The 5811-nt window shown below is 42.3% G+C and overlaps 1 pseudogene across 1 annotated transcript; it reads right to left on the bottom strand.

Annotated features, from left to right (window-relative positions):
* Positions 1-263: 263 nt before the first annotated feature.
* Positions 264-1598, bottom strand: LOC116627763 (annotated as a pseudogene). The gene has a single exon (XR_004298527.1). The product of XR_004298527.1 is annotated as an STARD3 N-terminal-like protein (transcript).
* Positions 1599-5811: the final 4213 nt, after the last annotated feature.

The following is a 5811-nucleotide window of genomic DNA, read 5'->3' as shown; positions in this document are numbered from 1 at the left end:
ATAAAATCTTTTTTAGAAAATTAAAAAAATTAAAATCCTCTCATTTATTCCCATTACTTCCAATCCAAAATTATTAATATGGCTGATAAGATTCATTAAAACTTGGTCTCAGTTTTTTATCCTGTTTTTACCCTCATGAGGTCTAAGAGATAACTACATGCTTGGCTCCTTGTCATCTGTCAAGGCACGGTGCAAAGGTGAATTCATTTATGAAGCCCTTCTGGGTATCCTATGTAGAATGCACCACTCCTTAACATATAATCTTTTTTTTTTTTTTTTTTTGATATGTTGGTATTTATTACTTTTTAAAATTGTACAAAGAGCGCATAAGCGTGAGTTAAAAAACACAAGGGAAATGTTGGATGTTACAAAAGAAATACAAAAGAAATCTGAGACATGAAACAAAAAATTCCAAACTGCGAATCAAATAAAAAGATATTTTGCTTACTAAAAAAGTGTTATTCCAATATATTCATAAGTCTTTTGATCGGGAATACAGCACAAGACTTTGCTCCAACTATTCATGAACAGATCAGACTCAGTCTCACTAACACAGGATGGATCATCACATTATCTTACCAGCCACAGGCAGGTCCTAAATGTACGTGATCTGGTACAATGTCTATGAGGTATTACAATAAATAAATTCTTTATTAGCCATTCATTAAAGTCAGCAGTGGATGTCACCTTCAACTTTCAATAGGAAGACCCAGCTCCGGTCCTTTTTCTTCCCTCCAGTGACTTTCAATGATGGATTTTCACATTTAACCAAAGTAGTACTCATAGTTCCAAAAGTGGTTTTTCACTGTCCTGCTTTTCTTCAGCTTCTTCTTCAGATCCTGCTTCAGATTCAGATGGAGAATAAAACTGACCATCTGAAAGACCACCAGGTATAAGTGCCGCCCTCTCTGAAGCATCCTGAACTATCAGGAGTCTATTTTCCTCTTCTGCCTCTTAAGGTAAGACTTTGAAATCCAGGAACCAAGTCTCAATCCAGGCAAGGAGGAATGAAATGATGGGGAGCACGTAGCCGAAAGCCCCTTGGGAGAAAAGCTTTGAGAGGATCACTTTTGCGAGTAAAAAGGCACTGGTCACTGCTGTCGTCAGCGCTATGGCCCACCAATGGCGCAGTCTGCACACAGCATATGCAAGTATTACACTTTAAACCGAAAAACTGCCAAAAGGAATATATCAAAATAAGAGGAGTAGTAGTCATACTGCACCACCTCCTTCTCTAATGTGTTCTCAATGCCTCCATTCACATTTAACTCTATTATCCAGAGTAATGTTACAAATAAGAGGTCAAAGGTGACAAACAAACAGAAAGTCCTCCTGACATCAGATATGCCTTTCTTCTCCCTTCCTTCGTAAGACTCGATCCTGGCCATGAGGTGTGTTGGGTTGATGGAATGAACGTCGCGCAAAGAAGCGTGAGGGCTCTGACTCCCTGTGAGAGCGCTCTCCATGTCTTCTTGCAGGGGGTTCATCCTGGAGGAGGGGTAAAGGAGCCTTTCTCCAACTTCACCATCCCTTACCGGGTGGTTTCAGGCCGGCCGCCCCAGGCTGGCCCGGGGACCGCGGTTCCGTGGTTGCGCCCGAGGGCGGAGGGGCGGGGCTTGGCGGGGCGGGACGGGGAGCAGCGAACGCGCAGCCCACCGCCTGCAGTCAGCCACCCGCTGTCCTCCCTTAACATATAATCTTATGGCATTAGTACTATTATGAAATTTCTCACTTATGTTTTATTTTTTGTAATTCTATCTACCTCTACCACTGGATCATAGTCTTCTCAGAAGAGTTTCCACGTTTTTGTTTTTGTTTTCAATACTCCATTGTCAACTAGGATGGTTCCTGGAATAATATTGAACCTTAATATATACTTTTGTTTTGTTTTGTTTTGTTTTTTGGGTTTTTTTGCCATGTGCATTCGAATCTTTTTTATTATTGTGTTATGTTAATCACCATACATTACATCATTAATTTTTGATGCAGTATTCCATGATTCATTGTTTGTATATAACACCCAGTGCTCCATGCAGAACGAGCCCTCTTTAATACCCATCACCGAGCTAACACATCCCCCACCCCCCTCCCCTCTAGAAACCTCAGTTTGTTTTTCAGAGTCCATCGTCTCTCATGGTTCGTCCCTCCCTCCGATCCCCCCCTTCATTCTTACCCCCCTGCTATCTTCTTCCTTTTTTTTTAATATATTGTATTATTTGTTTCAGAGGTACAGATCTGTGATTCAATAGTCTTGCACAATTCACAGCACTCACCATAGCACATACCCTCCCCAATGTCTATCACCCAGCCACCCCATCCCTCCCACCACCCACCACTCCAGCAACCCTCAGTTTGTTTCCTGAGATTAAGATTTCCTCATATCAGGGGGCGGAGCAAGATGGCGGAGGAGTAGGAGACCTGGATTTCGTCTGGTCTCAGGAATTCAGCTGGATGGGAATCAAACCATTCTGAACACCTACAAACTCAACAGGAGATCGAAGAAAAGAATAGCAACAACTCTCTGAACAGAAAAGCGACCACTTTCTGGAAGGTAGGACGTGCAGAGAGGTGAATCCGAGGTGATATTCAGGAGGATAGATGGCAGGGGAGGGGCCTCCATCTGCCACTTTTGGCAAGTGATAGAGCTGCGGAGCACAAAATCGGAACTTTTAGAAGTTGACTCCGCTGAGGAACGTCGCTCCAGTGGCTAAGTGGGGGGTGGAACCCTTGTGGGACAGTGTGGTTTCAGGACCCTCGGGGTCACAGAAAGACCGGGGGTGCCTGAGTGCGGCAGAGCTCCCAGGTATCGGAGCCAGTAAGCCGGCTGCAGAGACGGAGCCGAGGAGCGGGCTCTCAGGTCGGGGTTGCCATAAACCGTGATCCACGGCACAGTTGGGCCACTGCTCCTCCAGCAGGGACCCAACAAGTGGCAGATCCGGGGAGACTCACCTTCCTCCCCTGGGAGGAGCGGCGCGGGAGCGCACCGCAGGGATCTGCTGGGTTTGGAGACTCCACACTGAGTCTCGTGCCAGAGATAGAAACGCTCGGTCACAGGCCGGGTGAGCACGGAGTGTGTCCGGAGACCAGGGAGACGGGAGTGACTGACTGCTTTTCTCTGGGGGCACACTGAGGAGCGGCCCCGAGTTCTCAGCTCCTATGGGGCGGAGATTGGGAGGCCGCCATTTTCACTCTCGTCCTCCAAAGCTGTACGGAAAGCTTGCAGGGAACAAAAGCTCCCGAGAGCAAACCCGAGCAGATTACTTAGCCTGGACAGGGCAAGGGCGGGGCAATTCTGCCTCCGGCAAAGACATTTGGGAACCATGGCAACAGGCCCCATCCCCCAGAAGATCAGCAAGAACAGCCAGCCAAGACCAAGTTTACCGAAAAATGAGAACGACAGAACTCCAGCGCTAGGGGAATACTGCACATAGAATCCATCGCTTTTTTCTCATGATTCTGTAGTCTTTCAAAGTTAATTTTTTTTTAACTGTCTTTTTTTTTTTAATTTTTCTTTTTCCCTTTTTCAACCAACATCTTATCAATCCCTTTTTAAAAAACATTTTTATTTTTCATTTTTAGAGTCATATTCTATCCCTTCATATTAGTTACCCTTATTTTTGGCATATATATATAAGTTGTTCTCTCTTTAAAATTTTGAGATAGTTTCTTCTAACAGATCAAAATATACCCTAAATCTCTAGTGTATGGTTTTCTTCTACTCTCCTGCCTGATCACATTCTCTCCCTTTCTTTTTCTTTTTTTTTTTAAATCCTCTTTTCTTTTTTCAAACAACTTCTTACCAATTCTTTTTACAAAATTTTTTATAATTTTCATCTTTACAGTCATATTCCATCCCTTCATCATATCAAACTTTATTTTTGTACATATATAAGTTTTTCTTTCTTTAAAATTTTGGGAGGCACTATCTTCTAACAGACCAAAATACACCCAAAATCTAGTGTGTGGCACTGATCTATGCACCAGCCTGATCATATTTGATCATATTCTGTTTTTTTTGTTTTGTTTTGTTCTGTTTTTGTTTGTTTTTATCTTTTCCTTTTTCTTTTTTTGGCTTTTTCTTTTTTCTTTCTTTCCCTTTCTTTTTCCCCCAGCTTCAGGTCTTTTCTGATTTGTTTAGAGTATGTTTTCTGGGGACGTTGTTACCCTGTTAGCATTTTGTTCTCTCATTAATCTATTCTCCTCTGGACAAAATGACAAGACGACAAAAATCACCTCAACAAAAAGAACAAGAGGTAGTACCGACTGCCAGGGACCTACTCAATACGGACATTAGTACAATGTCGGATCTAGAGTTCAGAATCATCACTTTAAAGATACTTGCTGGGGCGCCTGGGTGGCTCAGTTGGTTAAGCAGCTGCCTTCAGCTCAGGTCATGATCCCAGGGTCCTGGGATCGAGCCCCACATCGGGCTTCCTGCTTGGTGGGGAACCTGCTTCTCCCTCTCCCTCTGCCTTCCTCTCTGCCTACTTGTTCTCTCTCTCTGTCTCTCTGTCAAATAAATAAATAAATAAAATCTTTAAAAAAAAAAATAAAGATACTTGCTGGGCTTGAAAAAAGCATGGAAGTTATTAGAGAAACGCTTTCTGGAGAAATAAAAGAACTAAAATCTAACCAAGTCAAAATCAAAAAGGCTATTAATGAGGTTCAATAAAAAATGGGGGTGCTAACTGCAATGATAAATGAGGCAGAAGAGGAATCAGTGATATAGAAGACCAAATGATGGAAAATAAGCTGAGAAAATGATAAACAACTACTGGATCATGAGGGCAGAATTCGAGAGCTAAGTGATACCATAAGATGAAACAACATTAGAATAATTGGGATCCCAGAAGAAGAAGAAAGAGAGAGAGGGGAAGAAGGTATATTGGAGCAAATTATAGCAGAGAACTTCCCTAATTTGGGGAAGGAAACAGGCATCAAAATCCAGGAAGCACAGAGAACCCCTCTCAAAATCAATAAAAATAGGTCAACACCCCGACATCTAATAGTAAAACTTACAAGTCTCAGAGACAAAGAGAAAATCCTGAAAGCAGCTCGGGAGAAGAGATCTGTAACCTACAATGGTAGAAACATTAGATTGGCAACAGACCTATCCTCAGAGACCTGGCAGGCCAGAAAGGACATGATATATTCAGAGCACTAAATGAGAAAAATATGCAGCCAAGAATACTATATCCAGCTAGGCTGTCATTGAAAAGAGAAGGAGAGATCAAAAGCTTCCAGGACAAACAAAAACTAAAGGAATTTGCAAACGCAAAACCAGCCCTACAAGAAATATTGAAAGGGGTCCTCTAAGCAAAGAGAGAACCTAAAAGCAACATAGACCAGAAAGGAACACAGACAATATACAGTAACAGTCACCTTACAGGCAATACAATGGCACTAAATTCATAGCTTTCAATAGTTACCCTGAATGTAAATGGGCTAAATGCCCCAATCAAAAGACACAGGGTATCAGATTGGATTAAAAAACAAGACCCATCGATATGCTGTCTGCAAGAGACTCATTTTAGACCCAAAGACACCCCCAGATTGAAAGTGAGGGGGTGGAAAACCATTTACCATGCTAATGGACACCAAAAGAAAGCTGGGGTGGCAATCCTTTTTATCAGACAAATTAGATTGTAAACCAAAGACTGTAATAAGAGATGAGGAAGGACACTATATCCTACTAAAAGGGTCTATCCAACAAGAAGATCTAACAATTGTAAATATCTATGCCCCTAATATGGGAGCAGCCAATTATAGAAGCCACTTAATAACAAAAGCAAAGAAACACATCGACAACAA

The sequence above is a fragment of the Phoca vitulina genome, unplaced genomic scaffold (genome assembly GCF_004348235.1).
Source record: "Phoca vitulina isolate PV1807 unplaced genomic scaffold, GSC_HSeal_1.0 scaffold101, whole genome shotgun sequence".
Lineage (NCBI taxonomy): Eukaryota > Metazoa > Chordata > Mammalia > Carnivora > Phocidae > Phoca > Phoca vitulina.
The sequence above is the reverse complement of the archived record's forward strand: the minus strand, read 5'-3'. Positions and strand labels throughout refer to the sequence as shown.